Raw genomic sequence first — 19717 nt, 5'->3', positions numbered from 1 at the left:
CAGTGGAATGAATATTGATTTCTCTAACTTCAAGTAAACCCCGCATTCCCTAGCTCACCATTCCCCCCCCCCCCCCCCCCCCCACCCAAGTCGCATCAGCTTCTCAGTTTCACCCAACAAACAGCTAACAATGGCCTGTTTCCTTTATCATCGTCACTTTATTGCACACCTTTCACTCAATGTTCTTTGCCTCTCTGTTCATCGTCTATATCTCTTGTTTCTCCTTCTCCTGACTAGTCTGAAGAAGACCTCGACCCAAAATGTTATTCACTTCTTCTCTCCAGAGATGCTGCCTGTCCCGTTGAATTACTCCAGTTTTTTGTGTTTATCTCCTGTTGGTCTAATGGTGGAACAACGGAACAGCTGGTCGAGCTGCCACCTCATTCCGCCAGAGATCCGGGTTCAGTCCTGGTCTCGGGTGCTGTCTCTGTGGATCTTGCATGTTCTCCCTGTGATCACATGTGTTTCCTTCAGATGCTCTGGTTTCCACCCACATTCCAAAAGTCATGCAGGTTTGTAGGTTTATTGGCTTCAGTAAAATTGTAAATTGCACTTAGCAGGGGCTACTAATTGGGATCTGTAAAAATTGCTCCCGGTGTGCAGGAACTGGATGAGAAGGTGGGATAACATCGAACTTTAATAGGAATCTGAGGGGGCAACTTTTTCATTCAGAGGGTGGTGAGTGTATGGAACGAGTTTCCAGAGGAGGTAGTTGAGGCAGGTACAAATAACAACATTTATAAGACGTTGGGACTGGTACATGGAAACTGAGGTATTAGAGGGATATCGGCCAAATGTAGGCAGGTGGGACTACTGCAGATAGGGGATCTTGGTCGGAATGGGCAAATTGGGCCGAAGGGCCTGCTTCGGTACTGTATAGCTCTATGACTCCAACTAATGTGAACGGGTGATCAATGATCAGCATGGACACCGTGGATTAGCAAGTACTATCGCAACTTTTAAGAAACATTTAGACTGGTACATGGATAGGATAGGTTTAGAGGGATATGGGCCAAATGCAGATAGGTGGGACTAGTGTAGATGGGGCATGTTGGCTGGTGTGGGCATTGGTCTGATGGGTCCTTTTCCACGCTGTATGACCCTGCGGTGCAGACTCAAAGGGCCAAATGGGCCATACTCCTGCACCTATTTTCTATGTTTCCATGACTCGGATGAACAAAGGGCCTGTTTCAATGCAAGCCAGCACCTTCAGAAAATCAGAGGATGAAAGTGGAGGAGGGGGGAGGTGGGCGGGAAATGCACAAACAAATCCCAGTGGCCATTCTTCCTCCTCGCCCCACTCCACAACCCCCCCCCCCCCCCCCACACCCCCGTCACCCATTAGCGGTTCTGTTTGATTGTACATTCCCAATGTCTATCAACATGTACGAGGAAGTTAATTGTCACATAGTCACGTAAGAGTTGAACAAAATAATCATGAGGGAAAATATTAAAAGCAACGCACAGCATCTTGATGTGTTATAAAGCAAAATACATTCAATTAAACAAATTAAATTATTCCTATTGTACACCTACGACAAATTACTGTCATTAACATGTAATTACATCAGTTACATTAATTTGATTTTCCATTTGTCTTACACTGCATCAAACACTCGCTGCAAACATATTTATCTAATTTACTTGGTATTTATTACACATTAACTTCTGATGGCATTTTTTATTGCCAGCCGCCGCAGCGAAGCAAATTACTGTCAGGTAGGAAGATGATCAAATGGTAATTTAACTGATAACCCAAAAGTAATATCAAGGGAATTTTTGGGGCTGAGATTATGTTCACGGATTTTAATTTTGTGTTCTGTTGGAAAGGTGAGTGCATTAAGCAGTGGGGACCATGCAGTTTTGCCTTAACTTAATTGAAAGCCAGATGAAGCTTGAAGGCCGAGATAACCTCTGCCTGAACCAAGAGCAAGGAACCAACTGCAGGAAGAACTCAGCGGAAACTGCTACATCTGTGGAAGAAAAATGATTGTCGACGTTTCAGGTCAAGACCCAAAATGTCGAACATCCCCATAACCTCCACAGATGTTGTTCGACCCACTGAATTCCTCCAGCGGTTTCGTTTTTGCTCCAGATTCCAGCATCTGCAGTCTTTGTGTCTCCAATATGCCTATGAATATAATCCAAAACATCACCTGTCCATTCCCTCTACAGATGGTTATGGTTATGGCGATGGTTATGGTTATGGCTATGGTTATGGTTATGGTACTTCATTAGTCACATGTACTGAGGTACACAAGTATCACTATACATAAGCACTCTTAGGTAAGCATCTTAGGTAAGCATCTTAGGTAAGCATCTCAGATACAGTACAAGTGTACAGCAGTGCTACACTGAGACGGTATACAGAGTCGTCAGATTTGTCGCAATTTTCAAGTCCCGGTTTGAAAGTGCAGGGTTCTTGGCCACACCATGAAAGCCCATTGTTCTGGAAGACTTGCAGGTGCACGTGCATAGATGATTGAAATATCAGAGATAAATATTGAAAATAATCTAAAATGGAATGTTGATCGTAGATCCAGATGACTGGACGTCTACCTCTGACTCCTGAATCATGTAGAGCTCAGTCTGCGGACAATGTTAGTCGTTAGTACGCGCCGCCTGACCTGCTGAGTTCCATCAGCGGTTTATTTTTTGCTCCAGATTCAGGCATCTTCAGTCTCTTGTGTCTCCAATACACCAATGAAGTTAAATTGACTGATGGAATTAATTGAAAGTCACAGCATGGAAACCAGCCCTTCGGCTCATCCACGCCGACCATCGATCACCCGTTCACACTAGTTCTATGTTATCCCAACTTCACATACACTCCCTATTCGCTAGGGGCAGCTTACAGAAGCCAATTAACCTACAAACCCGCATGTCTTTGGGATGTGAGAGAGAACAGGAGCACCCGGACGAAACCCACGCAGTCACAACGTGTGCAGGCAGCACCCAATGTTAGGATCGAACCTAGGTCTCTGGCGCCGTGTGACAGCAGCTCTATCAGCTGTGCCACTGTACCCTACATTTGGCCCATATCCCTCTAAACCTGTCCTATCCATGTATCTGTCTAAATGCTTCTTAAACATTGTGATAGTACCTGCTTCAGCTCTACCTCCTCCAGCAGCTCGTTACATACACACACCACCCTTTGTGTGAAAACGTTACCCCACAGATTCCTACTAAATTCTTCACCCCTCACCTTACACCTGGCTTTTGATTCCACTACTCTGGGCAAGAGACTGTGCGTTTACCCGATCTATTCCTCTCATGATTTTGTACACCTCTATGAGATCACCCCTCATCCTCCAGGTTCACCAACGAATAGTCCCAGCCTGCTCAAACTCTCCCTGTAGCTCAGACCCTCGAGTTTTGGCAACATCCTCGTGAAGATGAGGAGGGTTTTTTGAAAGGCCTGTTTCAACGCTGTATCTCTAAACTAAATCAAACTAAAGCTGACGGCTTGGGGTGCTACACATTCTGTTTGGTGAAGGGTTCACGCAGCTTACAGTAAATATTGATACAACCGATCAATAGCTAAAATTGATTTTCTTTCCAGCTCCTGGAATATCCTGTTGTCCAAGATCAATGTGCAGCTTAAAGGTGCACAATGAGTTAGCCACCATAGTCTGAGAGAAGAAATTCTTCCACATCTCCATCTTTGGCAGGAATATCATTTTCCTGAGATTATATTCCAACTTTTAGTTTGGAAATACAGCATGGAAACAGGGTGTCACGGTGGCGCAGCAGTAGAGTTGCTGCCGTACTACACTAGAGACCCGATTTGATCCTGATTACAGGTGCTGTCTGTACGGAGTTTGTATGTTCCCCCCGTGACCATGTGACTTTTCTCCGGGTGTTTCGGTTCACTCCCTCGCTCCAAAGACCTACAGGTTTGTAGGTTACTTGGCTTCGGTGAAAATAATTGTAAATTGTCGTTAGTGTGTAGAATAGTGCTAGTATGTCGGGTGATCACTGGTTGGTGCGGACTCAGTGGGTCGTAGAGCCTGTTTCCATGCTGTATCTCTAAAGTCTAAGTTCTAAGGCCATCGGCCCACCAAATCCACACCGACCATCAATCACTCGTTCACACTATTTCTATGTTATCCCACTTTCACATCCACTCGTTAGGTACTAGGGGCAATTTACATACGCCAATTAATCTACAAACACGCATGTCATCAGGATTTGGGAGGAAACCGGAGCATCCGGAGGAGACTTATGCAGTCACAGGGAGAACGTGCAAAGACCACACAATCAGCACTCAAGGTCAGGATCTAACACAGGTCCCTGGCACTGTGAGGCAGTACCTTTGCCAGCTGCACCAATGTACCACACAACCTCTCGAATTTCTAATTTCTCCAAAGGAGAAAAATATTTTAGCTGTATCTACCCTGTCAAAAATCCAAAGAGTCCGAGAATCAGGACTGACCTATAGGGAAAAGTTGGGCAGTCTGGGCTTTTATTCCTTGGAGAGCAGGAGGTTGAGCGATGATCCTATAGAGTGGTACAATATCATGAGGGGTATAGATAGGATGAATACACAGATTATATTTTTCGCAGGGTAGGGGAATCAAGAATTAGAGGTGTAAGGTGAGAGGGGAAAGATTTAATAGGAACCTGAGGGGCAACTTCATCACACAGACGATGGTGGGTATAGAGAAATAGCTGCAAGAGAAAGTAGTTGAGGCAGGTAGTGCACCAACATTTAAAGGACTTTTGGACAGATACATGGATAGGAAGGGTTTAAAGGGACATGGTACAAGCAGGGGCAAATAGGGAGCTATAGGGAGAGGTTGAGCAGGCTAGGACTCGCTTCCTAGGAGCACAGGAAGATGAGGGGTGATCTTACAGAGGTGTACAAAACCATGAGAAAAATAGATCGGGTAGACGCACAATCTCTTGCCTAGAGTAGTGTAATTAAGAACCAGAGAACAGATTTAAGCTGTGGGGGTAAAGATTTAAAAGGAACCCGAGGGGTAACATTTTCACACAAAGAGTGGTGGGTGTATGGTATGAGATGCCAGAGGAGGTAGTTGAGGCTGGGACTATTACAAAAATTCAGAAACATTTAGACAGGTACATGGATAGGACAGGTTTAGAGGGATTTGGGCCAAACACATGCAGGTGGGACTAGTGTACATGGGAGACGTTGGTCGGTGGGGGCAAGTTGGGCCGAAGGCTCTATGACTTCCAGACTCTATGACTCTAAATGGGACGGCCTTGGATGGGGCATCTTGGTCGGCATGGACCAGTCGGGATGAAGAGCCTTGTTCTATGCTGTATGACAATGACTCTATGTTCAATGTAAAAGGAACATTTTTAATGCAAGCATTTATAAACTGAAAGTAGTTAGCATGGACTCAGTGGGCAACAAGATTCTCTGCCGGGAAACAATAAGTGGACCAGTCATGTTTTTTTTTAATATATTCATTTCTGAGAGCTGAAGTTTGAGCGAAGAATTTCATAACAGTTATTATAAAAGGTTATGCAATCGATACAGGATGAGTGTTACCAGTTTGGAGGGAAAACAAAACAAGAAGTTTTGAATACAGGAGTCAGCAAGAAATCACTTTGGAAACTCAGAAAACATGTTTCTTCCGCGAGAGGATAATGAGGATGTGGAATTCAATGCCACGGGGAATCTATACACCAATAGATCAGGGGAAGTGAAAATGGAATTAAGGAGGGATATATTGAAGGAGTTTAGTTTAGTTTGATTAAGTTTAATTTAGTTTGGTTTGGTTTAGTCTAGTTGTGACCCTATTACCTCCATAGGGTGGCAACTGACATGTCGAACAAAAGACTCTAGACCAAGGTTCAGTATAACTTAATCTTTCTTAACACTCGAGTAACTTAAACGCACATGCATACCATTGACTTCTAATAACTTCTCATTTACTTTACAATTTCAGCTTAATACTTCTTAAACTAAATCACAAAACTCATAACTTGGACTCAGATATTACCCGTATGAATGAATTGGCCAGATTCACTCCGTTGGTAGGGGGTAGTCATCTCTGAGTTTTAGACTCAGGTCCCTTCTTCTTGCGATGGTTGTTCTCGGGTTGTCGCTGCCGAAGTCTCGGACTGCCCATCTTTTTTACTAAGTTTTACCTCAATCTTCGAAAGGAAGCCTTTGATCTAATCCAAGGCTCTCATGTCTATGAAGTTAATCATTTCAAGTTGCCACTCCTCCAAGTGCTGGATAAACAAAACACATCTTTGTTCCTTATCAGGCTAGAGAGTTCTTAATCACATTGTCTGTTCATATCTTCATCTCATTTTCCAGTTATTTTGCAAAATGTCCGTTCCAGGCACTTTATCTTCTCAAGGCCGTACTGCCCAGCCATGAAGTTACATTTCAGCTCTGCTTCCACCAATGGCAATCCCGTGACTGTTTTCACTGTGCTCCTTTGTTCTCCTGGCACCAGCATTTCGCTCTGTCCCTCACTACCAGTTGCACATCCCAAAGCCTCTCAGGATACTTGAGATCCAGTCTCTGGCTATATTAGTTTAGTTTAGTTTAGTCTAGTTTAGTTTAGAGATACAGCGTGGAAACAGGCCCATTGGCCCACCGAGCCCACTCTGACCATCGATCACCTATTTACACCATTTCTATGTTATCCCACTTTCTCATCCACTCCCGACACACTAGGAACAATTTTCAGAAGCCAATTAACCTACAAACCTGGTCATATTTAGGATGTGGGAGGAAACAGGATCACCAAGAGGAAACCCATACGGTCACAGGGAGAACGTGCAAACTCCGCACAGACGTCACCCAAGTCAGAATCATATTCGGGTGTCTGGCGCTGTGAGGCAGCAGAAAGACATGAGGACTGAGGGACTTGGGGCAGTCAATGGAAGTGTCTTGAGGGCAGTCGGTATTATGGTCAAAGAGGTACTGAAGGTAGACAAATTTCCCGAGCCTGATCAGATATATCTGAGGACACTGTGGGAAGCTGGAGAGGAAATTACAGGTGCTCTGGCTGAGATTTACGAGTCATCATTAAATGTAGGTGAGTAGCTAGAAGACTGGAGGGTCACAAATGTCGTGCCTCCATTTCAGAAGGACTGCAGGGAAAAGCCTGGGAACTTCTTGCCACTGAGCCTAACATCTGTGATCAGAGATTTACTGGAGAGTATTCTGAGGGATAAGATGTAAATGCATTTAGATGGACAAGGCTGATTAGGAATAGTCAGGTAGACACAAAATGCTAGAGTAACTCAGCGAGACAGGCTGCATCTCTGGAAAGAAGGAATGGGTGACGTTTCGGGTCGAGACCCTTCTTCAGACTAGTCAGCATGGTTTTGTGGGAGATCGTGACTCACAAATCTGATAGTTTTTGAAAATGTGACCAAAAAGGTTGATGAGGCCAGAGCTATGGACGTATATATGGACTTCAGCAAGGCATTTGACAAGGTCCTGCATGGTAGGCTGCCCTGGAAGGTTAGAACCCATGGTATTCAAGGAGAGATAGCTGAATAGATAGAAAATTGGTTTCATGGAAGTTAGCATAGGGTGATGATGGAAGATTGCTTTTCAGACTAGTGGCCTGTGACTAGTGATGTGACTCAGGGATTTGGTGCTGGGCCCATTGCTGTTTGTCATCTACATCAATGTTTTGGATGAGAACGGAGAAGGCATGAAAAACAAGTTTGCAGATGGTGAAGATAGTTGTTAAAAACTGCAGCCAAAATGTCACCTATTCCTTTTCTCCAAAGATGCTGCCTGACCCGCTGAGTTACTCCAGCATTTTGTGTCTATCTTCTGAATCAGACAGTACCCTGGCTTATGGAAGGACCATCCAGAAACCTGATATCGGAGGGAAAAAAGCTTTTGCTGTCTGGTGGTGCGCGCTTTCAAGCTTCTGTACCTTCTGCCGGATGGGAGGCGATGGGGAAATGGTACTCTGACAGCTCTGACAGACACACGTTTGTTGAGGCCATATCACCGGGTGGGCTCTCTGCAGGGCAGCTTGTCAAACAGGCAGGTAGCTGGGCAATAATAACATGAAAGACTCAGCAGGTTAGACAGCATGTCACAGAGTCACAGAGAACAGAGACAAGCCCTCAGTGCACTCAGGCCCCATCGACCCTTAAGCACCCTTTTACGCTAATGCCACTTTATTCCCATCATCTACCCCCCACTGATTCTGCCACTCAGCCACACAGCGAGGACAACTTACAGCTGATAATTAACCTACAGGTCCATCTGTCTTTGGGACATGGAGGGAACTGGGGAATTCCATGTGATTTAGTTTAGTTTAGTTTAGTTTCGTTTAGTTTAATACACAAGAGGACACAAGAGTTGAGTTTAGTTTAGTTTATTGTCGGGTATACTGAGGTACAATGAAAAGCTTTTTGTTGCGCGCTAACCAGTCAGCAGAAAGACTAGACATGATTACAATCGAGCTGTCTAATGAAGGAGGTAATCGCTCAGGACGGCTCTCTAGTTGTTGATAGGATGGTTCAGTTGCCTGATTACAGCTGGGAAGAAACTGTCCCTGAATCTGGAGGTGTGCGTTTTCACACTTCTGTACCTCTTGGCTGATGGGAGGGAAGAGAAGAGGGAGTGACTGGAGTGAGGACTGTCGGCAATGGTGAGATCTCTAAATCTCTAAACAACAAGATGCGCTGGCGCAACAGCAGAGTTGCTGCCTTACAACGCCAGAGATCTGGGTTCAATCCTGACTACAGGTACTTCTGTACATAATTTGTATGTTTTCCCCATGACCTGCATGGGTTTTCCCTGGGATCTCCGGTTTTGTCCCACCCTCCAAAGGTGTACAGGTTTGTAGGTTAATTGGTTTGGTAATATTGTTCATTGTCCCTAGTGTGTAGGATAATGTTAATGTGCGGGGATCACTGGTCGGCGCGGATTTGGTGAGCTGAAGGGCCTGTTTCCCAAGGTGAAGATCGAACTTGGATTTCTGGCGCGATGAGGCAGCAGCACTACCAGCTGCGCCACTGTGCTGCCCTACCCGAATCAGTATTTAAACATTGTGTTAAAATGTATTAACAAGGCAGGTATTTGATTGCGTTTAAAGCTGTCGTGTCCCCAGCATTTGAAAGCTCAGGGACAGAGAAATTAAGGGGAAGGCAACATCAATCAGAACAGATTGATGTAATGACATCAAGAGTATAATGTAGGAGTCTGAAAATCGTGGAAGTGGGAAGGATAAGGAAATGAGAATAAATAGTAATTGAACTACAGACAGCACACTTCAGCAGTGTTTTGGAAACACTGACTGGAAGGCGTTTGCAGCCCAGGCCACCCTTGACTCCCACACGGACATTGATTCCTACACATCCTCTGTTCTGGACTTTATAAACTCCGCCATCAATAGTGTCACCTCCCTCAAACAGGTGACCATATTCCAGAATCAGAAGCCATGGATGAACAGCGAGGTCAGGCTACTGCTGAAAGCACGGGACACCGTTTTCAGGTCAGGCGATGCTCGAGCCTACAGCTCATCCAGGGCTAACCTGAAGAGGGGCATCAAGAAGGCCAAGCACTGCCATAAGCTCAGGATTGAGGAGCACTTCAACAACAACTCCGACCCCCGACGCATGTGGCAAGGCATCCAGGCCATCACGGACTACAGACCCTCCAACACCACCCCCACATTCAGCGACGCCTCCTTCCTTGAGGAGCTTAATCACTTCTATGGCCGCTTCGACAGGGACAATCTAGAGACAGCCATCAAGGCTGTGCTACCTGCCGATCACCAACCCCTCACACTCACCCCCTACGACGTATACGTGGCACTGAGTAGGACTAATGCACGTAAAGCTGCTGGCCCTGACGGCATCCCCGGGCGCGTGCTCAGGGCCTGTGCTGCGCAGCTGACAGACGTCTGGACTGACATCTTCAACCTGTCACTTGCCCAAGCAGTTGTCCCCACGTGCCTTAAAACCACCTCCATCGTGCCAGTGCCAAAACACTCCACTGCGGCAAGCCTCAACGACTTCCGCCCAGTTGCACTTACCCCCATCATCACCAAGTGCTTCGAGAGGCTGGTCCTGGCACACCTCAAAAGCTGCCTACCCCCCACACTGGATCCCTATCAGTTTGCCTACCGCAAGAACAGGAGTACGGAGGATGCCATCTCAACGGCACTTCACTCCGCCCTCTCCCACCTCGACAACAGAGACACACGTAAGAATGCTGTTCATCGATTACAGCTCAGCATTCAACACCATATACCATCAAAATGATCACCAAACTCGGTAACCTGGGCATCGACCCCTCCCTCTGCAACTGGATACTGGACTTTCTAACCAACAGACCCCAGTCTGTTAGGTTAGACAAGCACACCTCTTCAACCCTCACCCTGAACACCGGCGTTCCACAGGGCTGTGTGCTGAGCCCCCTCCTCTACTCCCTCTTCACCTATGACTGCACACCTGAACATGGTACTAACACCATCATCAAGTATGCAGATGATACAACGGTGATTGGCCTCATCAGCAACAACGATGAGTCGGCCTACAGGGAGGAGGTCCAGCACTTAGCAGCATGGTGCGCTGACAACAACCTGGCCCTTAACTCCAAGAATACCGAGGAGCTCATTGTAGACTTCAGGAAGTCCAGGGGCAGCACGCACACCCCCATCCACATTAACGGGACGGAGGTGGAACGTGTTTCTAGCTTCAGGTTCCTGGGAGTCAACATCTCCGATGACCTCTCTTGGACCCACAATACCTCAACTCTGATCAAGAAGGCTCACCAGCGTCTCTTCTTCCTGAGGAGACTGAAGAAGGTCCATCTGTCTCCTCAGATCTTGGTGAACTTCTACCGCTGCACCATCGAGAGCATCCTTACCAACTGCATCACAGTATGGTATGGCAACTGCTCTGTCTCCGACCGGAAGGCATTGCAGAGGGTGGTGAAAATTGCCCAACGCATCACCGGTTCCTCGCTCCCCTCCATTGAGTCTGTTCAAAGCAAGCGTTGTCTGCGGAGGGCGCTCAGCATCGCCAAGGACTGCTCTCACCCCAACCATGGACTGTTTACCCTCCTACCATCCGGGAGGCGCTACAGGTCTCTCCGTTGCCGAACCTGCAGGTCCAGGAACAGCTTCTTCCCGGCGGCTGTCACTCTACTCAACAACGTACCTCGGTGACTGCCAATCACCCCCCCCCCCCCCCCCCCCCCCGGACACTTATTATCACTTATTATTATTTATTCAAATCATTTGCTATGTCGCTCTTCCAGGGAGATGCTAAATGCATTTCGTTGTCTCTGTACTGTACACTGACAATGACAATTAAAATTGAATCTGAATCTGAATCTGACACTGCGGGAGTGAAGGCAAAGGACTGGGTGGCATTTCAGGAGTGGACATCTGAAAGATTTAATGATCTCCACTTTGACGGAATGTCAAATCGGGCCAGGACACCGATCCATCACATTGCTCTTCAGCTGTCAATGAACCATGCTGTGTGCCTCCATCAACTCCAGGACTTGTGCACTGCCTCAGTGTGTCGATTACCTTGTACAAGTAACTTGGAGTTTACCTAGACATTTAACTGGACTGGTCCAGGAACGCTGAGACCCTGTACAAGAAGGGACAGAGCCGTCTGTACTTTCTGAGGAAGCTCCGCTCCTTCAATGTCCGAAGTGAGATGCTGCAGATGTTCTACCAATTGGTGGTGGCCACCTTCGCTGTCGTGCGCTGGGGCAACAGGGTGAAAGCCACGGATGCCAGTAGGATTAACAAACTCATCAGGAAGGCTGGCTCCATCCTGGAGGTGGAGTTCGATTCACTGGAGATGGTCTTGGAGGGGAGGATGCTCTTCAAACTGTGGAGCATCCTGGACAATACAGCTCACCCCCTCCATGACACACCGGTCAGCCTGAGGAGCACCTTCAGCAACAGACTGGTTCCACCAAGATGCAGGACAGAACACCACAGGAGATCCTTCTTCCCTGCGGCTATCAAACTGTACAACTCCTCTCCATTTTGCCATGGGTAGACTTAAACTTAAGTACTTGCTTGTACTTGCTTATAGTAAGATTTTTACTGAACTGTATACAAAAAAAAGTCACTCTACCGAGGTACGTGACAATAAAATACCATTGTACCATTGAACCATTGAGCATTGTTTGACTTCATTGAACATTGTTTTACATGTTTGTTGCTACGTCTTATCGTCTTTTGGTCTATGGTCTTATGAAAACCCACCAGATAATGATAGGCCTAGATAGAGTGGATGTGGAAAGGATATTTCCAGTAATGAGTCTCGAACCAGAGGGTACAGCCTCAAAAATTAAGGGCACACCTCTCCAGGCCCACTCTATCTATGCCTTTCATTATGATCCCGAGGATGATTGGGTTATCATGCCTGATATAATTTTCCTTCTCAATCCCAATCTCTTCTTTTCCCCGTAACCTTTGTTGCCCTTACTAATCAAGAACCTATCAAACTCAGCCTTAAAAATACCCATTGACTTGGCCTCCACAGCCGTCTGTGGTAATGAATCCACAGATTCACCACCCTCTAACTAATTCCTCCTCATCTCCATTCTAAAGGTACTACGTTAATCCAATCATCCCGAGATAATTTGCGTAAACCTCCAATGCCAGCATATCCATCCTCATATACACAGACAGGGTGGTGCAGCGGTAGAGTTGCTGCCCTACAATGCCAAAGACACAGGTTCGATCCTGACCACGGGTGCTGTCTATACAGAGTTTGCACATTCTCCCTGTGACCGCATGGGTTTTCTCCACGTGCTTCGGTTTCCTTCCACACTCCAAAGATGTACAGGATTGTAGGTTAATCAGCTTCGGTAAAGATTGAAAATTGTCCTAAGTGTGAAGGATAGTGCAAGTGTACGGGGATCGCTGGTTGGTGCGGACTTGGTGGACCGAAGGCCCTGTTTCCACACGGTTTCTCTAAACTAAACTAAACTAAATATGGGGCCCAAAACTGCTCACAGTATTCCAAATGTGGCCGGACCAGCGTCCTGAGTATTACATCCTTGTTTTGACATTCCAGTCCTCTTGAAACGAATGCTAACATTGCATTAACATCTGCCTCCAGACGATTTCTGCAGGTATTAGAACAGATGTAATGCTGATCGATCCAAGTAGCATCTTCAGGAAAGGGAAGAGGGGCAGAGAAATGGAGCCGGTTTGGTGAGAGGATTTCAGAGCTTATGGTTGACGGCATACTCACCAATTAAAATGAGAGCTACATAAGCAGAGGGGAGAGCATGTGCCATTCTTTGCTCCAGTATCTTAACAACATTTCTGGATGGATGGATATTGTCAAATAGCAGTCAGAGGCTCATGTGGCTGTAACTATATTGTATCAACATTTCTCAAAGCTTATTGATGTGTTTGTGATTTGATACTGATATCAGTGCAATGTTGCTCAAAGTACAGATAGGATTTGATGTTAGCGTGCAAACAGCCAAGAAATAGAAATACACTAGATGGAGTGGATGTGGAGAGGTTGTTTCCACTAGCGGGAGAGTCAAAGACCAGAGGTCATAGCGTCAGAATTAAAGGACTTCCTTCGGAAGGAGATGAGGAGGAATTTCTTTCATCAGAGGGTGGTAAATCTGTGGATTTTACTTTGGAGTCACGTGAGTGACTACGTGAAGAGCCCGCTCAGCACGCATGCGCGGCATTGCATTCAGCAGTGCAACAGCGGCCGCATCGGGAGTCAGGCGCTCCCGCTACAGCGTGAAAGAACGGACCGTCAGGTAAGTACCCTGAGGTCGGGGTTTCTTTCACAGGGAGCCTTCTGCTTTATTTCAGGCAGAGAACCAAGGCTCCGGACAAACCTGTCCCCCGCTCGACTCCACGGAGGAGTGTTCCATCTGGGGGGGGGGGGGGGCAGCAACAAGGCGGTAGGACCACTTACCGGGCGCTCCGCTATCCCCGACACCGTGCCGAGCCCAGTCCCGCTAACGCCTGAGCAGCGGGCTGGAAGTAAAGCCACCGAAGAAGCGTCCGGCCGGTGGCTTCTGACTTGTCGGACGGGGACGTCTCTCCACCCGCACGGGGGAAAGACAGCCGCCTGAAAAGACCTGTCCCCGCTCGACTCCATGGAGGAGCGTTTCATCTGGGGGGGGCAGCAACAAGGCGGTAGGACCGTTTACCGGGCGCTCCGCTATCCCCGACACCGTGCCGAGCCCAGCCCGCTAGCGCCTGAGCAGCGGGCTGGAAGTAAAGCTACCGAAGAAGCGTCCGGCCGGTGGCTTCCGACTTATCGGACGGGGACATCTCTCCACCCGCACGGGGGAGAGACAGCCGCCGCATGGAGCGGCTCCTGGAGCAGGAGCTCCAGCGAGACGCGCTTCGTGAGGGGCGCTCTCGCAGGGGGAGTTCAGGCACTCCCTCCACAGTGTCTTGTGCACTGTCCATTGCTTCCTCCTTACCCGAGGGTAGCTTTGGTGACCAGGACTGGGCTGTTCACGAAGAGGGGACACTGGCTGAAGATGTCGGGAGTATGCAAGGGGTGCAGGAACAGGAAGAGCTGCTGGGTGTGGTGGACCGCTACGTGGCAGCCCCACGTGCAGGAGGCCGTTAAAAGCAAAACTAGTGGCCAGCATTGACCACCTCTCCAACAGGCCCCTACAGGAGCAGGTGGTCAATGAGGCCTTAGAAACGTATACAGCTCCAGAGAACTGTGAGTCCCTTAAAGTGCCGGCTGTAAACAGCCAAAACTGGGGGCACGTTGGGGCAAATATTCGGAACCAGGAGCTAAAACTGCAGGGGATCCTCAGGCTCTTGACGTCAGCCATCACATCGTTTGCTCGTTCCGTGGACAAATAGAGAGATGACCACAACCTTCGTAAACAAATCATAAGACCTGCCATAAAATCCTAAATTTACGGGGTTGTGCAAAACCCCAGCCACTGAGCCAGACCCACTGCTCTTTGGCAAAAACCTCACAAAGCATATGAAGGATATGGAAGAGGCCTTAAAAAACTTTCAGTCTCATGAGGGCAGGCCCCGGGACGAGCAAACCAAAAACAATAATTCCCAAGCAGCAGCACCCCATCGCGTCCACCAGTCGACGTCTACCATATGGGACTGGTGAAAGCTCGGGGTCCGCATTCTATCACCGGAAGTCTTCTTTAGACCAGGGCCCTGAGCGGACCCCATGGAAAATGCGCCACCCCCCAACATCACTGCCACGTCAGACAACGTGCAAGACTCGTTGGACCGGCAGGAAACAGAAGAAATACCCATAACCATGGAGGTAGGTGGGTCTGGTTCCTACCAGCGTCTAGAAAATAGGGGCTTAATACTAACAGGGGGGAGATTACACCTGTTTAAAGAAGCACGGGAGTCTATCATGAGTGATCAGTATATACTCAATGGCATTAGTGGATACAAAATACAATTCATACTAGAAAAATTGCCACCAGTTCAACATTCACCCCAGAGGGTATTTTCCCTCTCAGTTAAAGAAAAACGAGAGGGACAAGCTGAACTGGTGAGACTAATTACAAAGGGTATCATTGGGAAAACAAAACATGAACCCTTGGAATTCATATCAAATATATTCACTAAACCCGAAAAAGATGGTGGATGTCGCATCATCATTGACTTAACTTCACTAAATATGTTTGTTAAGTATATACATTTCAAAAAACTAATTTCCAAAGGATACTTCATGGCAAGCTTTGATCTTAAAGATGTTTATTATTCAGTACCATTCACAAGGATCATTGCAGATATCTAAAATTTACCTGGATGGGGCAGCTATGGCAGTTTAAAGCGTTACCCAATAGATTAACATCAGCCCAAGATTATTCACCAAGATACCAAAACCAGCTCTGGCAATATTAAGAAGACAAAAACATATTGTCATGGCATATCTTGATGATAACTTAATAGTAGGCAAGACCATGGAATTGACTATGTCAGCTGTATCAGCTACCAAACAGTTGTTCGAAACCCTGGGACTGTCTTACATCCAGATAAATCTAAGTTGAAGCCATCCACAATCATGGACTACTTGGGCTTCACAATTAATTCAGTCTACGAGACTGTAACATTGCCAAGAGACAAAACAGTTGAATTGGCACAATCATGCAACTAACTCCATATCCAGCACAGGTGGTAGATGGACTAACCCAGAGTCATCACTACCACTTACACTGGGCATTAATTATCTAGAGATATTGGGTGACTTTTATGGTTTAAAAGCATATGCATCAAATATGCATCACTTGCATATACGGTTACAAATAGATAATACTACGGTGGTGGCCTACATTAACCACATGGGCGGCATAAAATCGTTATCATGCGACAAGTTGGTCAACACAATTTGGCAATGGTGTGTCGAAAGACATATTTGGCTATCAGCAACTTACCTGCCAGGTAAGCTAAATACAGTGGCAGACACCAGGTCACGTAAATTTAATGACAACATCGAATGGATGTTAAACCCCAAAATATTTGCAAAAGTTATCAAGCAATATGGCATGCCAGATATCGATTTATTTGCATCAAGGCTAAATCACCAGGTACCTATGTATGTCGCTTGGGAACCAGACCCTGAGGCAGCAGCGGTAGATACGTTCGCGCTGGATTGGGGAAATTTCTTCTTCTATGCATTTCCTCCCTTCTGCCTCATCAGTCGGGTACTACGCAAAATACAAATGGACTCTGCTTCAGGTATTTTGATAGTACCCGACTGGCCTACGCAGCTGGGTACTCCATGACATGGTTGTTGAAACTCCGATGGTATTCCCCAGTGACCCAGAGTTATTAACACCCAGTGTCGGGCACAAGCCACCCGTGCCATGAAAAAATCAAACTCCTGGGTTGCAGATTCTTTTTTCAAACGCAGAAATTTTTTTACAGACTGCAAATATTTAATTTAAGCCAGGGGGGCAATTTAATTTCTTTGTTGTTATTGTTAAAAAATACCATTGTGTTTTTCTACAAACCGATTCATTGGTTGATTACAATAACACACTTCCTCCCTCAAGGACTTCAGCAGTGAGTGAAGTAATAACTGTTACACGGTTTGAAATCACAGAGCTTTGAAATCTTCACGTAGTCGCTCACGTGACTCCGAAGTAAAATAGTAAGATTAAACTAGAACTTACCAGTTTGAAGTTTGATCTGTATTTTATGAGGAGTTACGATGAGGGATTACGTGCCCTCCGCTCCCACCCTCAATAATATGGGTCAAACTGATAAACTGATGTCTCCTTTTCTTTACTATGTTTACTTCAATAACTGTGTCTATCTGTGATTCCACACCGCTGCTTTGAAGTATGCCGCGCATGCGTGCTGAGCGGGCTCTTCACGTAATCCCTCATCGTAACTCCTCATAAAATACAGATCAAACTTCAAACTGGTAAGTTCGCGTTTAATCTTACTATTTCATTGCCAGAGAAGGCTGTGGAAGCCAATGGATATTTTTAAGGCAGAGATAGATAGATTCTTGATTAGTATCGGTTTCAGGGGTTATGGGGAGCATGGGGTTAAGAGGGAAAGATAGATCAGCCATGATTGAATGGTGGAATAGACTTGATGGGCTGAATGGCCTAATTCTGTTCCTATCACTTATGAACTTATGAATTTTCTTCTGAGATTTAGAAACATAGAGAAAAGGGAGGTGTCAATCTATCAGCTTTCCAGTCTGCGACACTATTCAAAAGATCATGTTCATAAGTTCTAGGAGCAGAATTATGCCATTTGACTCATAAAGTCTACTCTGCCATTCAATCATGGCTGATCTATCTTCGCTTTCAACCCCATTCTCTGCCTTCGTCCCATATCCCTTGGCATCCGTACTAGTCAAGAATCTATCAAACTCTGCCTTAAAAATACCCAATGACACAGCCGTCTGTGGCAATGAATTCCACAGATTCCACCACCATCTGACTAGAGAAATTTATCCTCATCTCCTTACAAAGGTACTTCCTTTTATTCTGAGGCTGTGGCCTCTGGTCTTAGACTCTCCCACTAGTGGAAACATCCTCTCCACATCCACTCTATCCAGGCCTTTCACTATTCTAAACCATCACACTTGATCATCTACTTCAGAAGTTATCATGGAGTCATGCCAGCACAGTAACATGTCCATCAGCCACCACTTCCATTTGGACCTTCAAATAGCCAGCAATAATGAGCATTTTGTGTCTTTGTTTGTAAACCAGCATCTGCAGTTCCTAGTATCACCTGTGAGTTTGGTTTCCTCCTGGGGCTCTTGTTTCCTAAAGACATGTGGATCAGTAGTTTAGTTCAGTTTAATTTAGAGTTTGATTTAGTGCAGAAACAGATCCTTCAGCCCACCGAGTCCACGCCAACCAGCAATTCCCCACTAACTGGCTCTCTCACCCAGGCTCTCTCTCTTGGTCAGAGGGCTGACTACATTGTGTGTAGAGGTCATTTTCTTTTAAGCTTCAGTTTTATCTGTTCTCTCTCTTCCCCGGAGATTTGATTTTAATTTGTCCGTTAACAATTTTATTAAATTTTATACTTTAGACTTCAGAAATACAGCGTAAATAGGCGTTTAGCCCACCGAGTCCGAGGCGACCAGCAATCATCCCATACACTCACAATATCCTATACACTAGAGGCAATTTATAACTATTACCAAAACCAATTAACCTACAAACCTGTACATCTTTGGAGTGTGGGAGGAAACCGGAGCACCCGGGGAAAACTCTCGTGGTCACAGGGAGAACACACAAACTCCATACAGACAACACCAATAGTCATGAAAGAACCCGGGTCTCTGGCGCTTTAAGGCAGCAACTCTATCGCTGCGCCACCATGCCGCCCCTTAATTGGTAGGTTAATTGGTTACTATTGATTACCCCATTGGGCTATAGATTTATGGAAAGATAATGGGAGAGAGTTGGAATTAGAGTCAGAGAGCTGTGCGGAAAAAGACCCTTTGTCCCACTTTGTCCATGCCGACGAAGTTGGCATATTGGGCTAGGCCCATTTTCCTGCATTTGGCCCATTGCCTTCTAATACCTTCCTGTCCATATAAACATGTTGTTCATGTATGAAAAGTTAGGTTACAGGGAAATGTGGGGGAATGGGGTTGGGATGGCAAAGCTTTGAAAGTTGACATGGATCAAATGGGCTTTTCCTATCATAGAATCATTACAGGATGGTAACAGGCCCTTTGTCCAAACTTGTTCATGCCAACCAAGATGCCCCATCTTAGATAGTCCCATATGCCTGCGTTTGACCCATATTCCTCTAAACCTTTCCTTTTCATGTATCTGTCCACGTGTTTTTTAAGAAGTGTTAGAAACATAGAAACATAGAAAATAGGTGCAGGAGTAGGCCATTTGGCCCTTCGAGCCTGCACCGTGATTCAATATGATCATGGCTGATCATCCAACTCAGTATTCCGTACCTGCCCTCCCTCCATACCCCCTGATCCCTTTAGCCACAAGGGCCACATCTAACTCCCTCTTAAATATAGCCAATGAACCGGCCTCAACTACTTTCTGTGGCAGTGAATTCCACAGATTCACCACTCTCTGTGTGAAAAAAAAAGTTCTCATCTCAGTCTTAAAAGAATTCCCCCTTATCCTTAAACTGTGACCCCTTGTTCTGGACTTCCCCAACATCGGGAACAATCTTCTTGCATCTAGCCTGTCCAACCCCTTAAGAATTTTGTAAGTTTCTATAAGATCCCCCCTCAATCTTCTAACTTCTAGCGAGTACAAGCCGAGTCTATCCAGTCTTTCTTCATATGA

The sequence above is a fragment of the Amblyraja radiata genome, chromosome 4 (genome assembly GCF_010909765.2).
Source record: "Amblyraja radiata isolate CabotCenter1 chromosome 4, sAmbRad1.1.pri, whole genome shotgun sequence".
NCBI classification, from domain to species: Eukaryota; Metazoa; Chordata; class Chondrichthyes; order Rajiformes; family Rajidae; genus Amblyraja; species Amblyraja radiata.
This window is presented reverse-complemented; position numbering follows the sequence as displayed.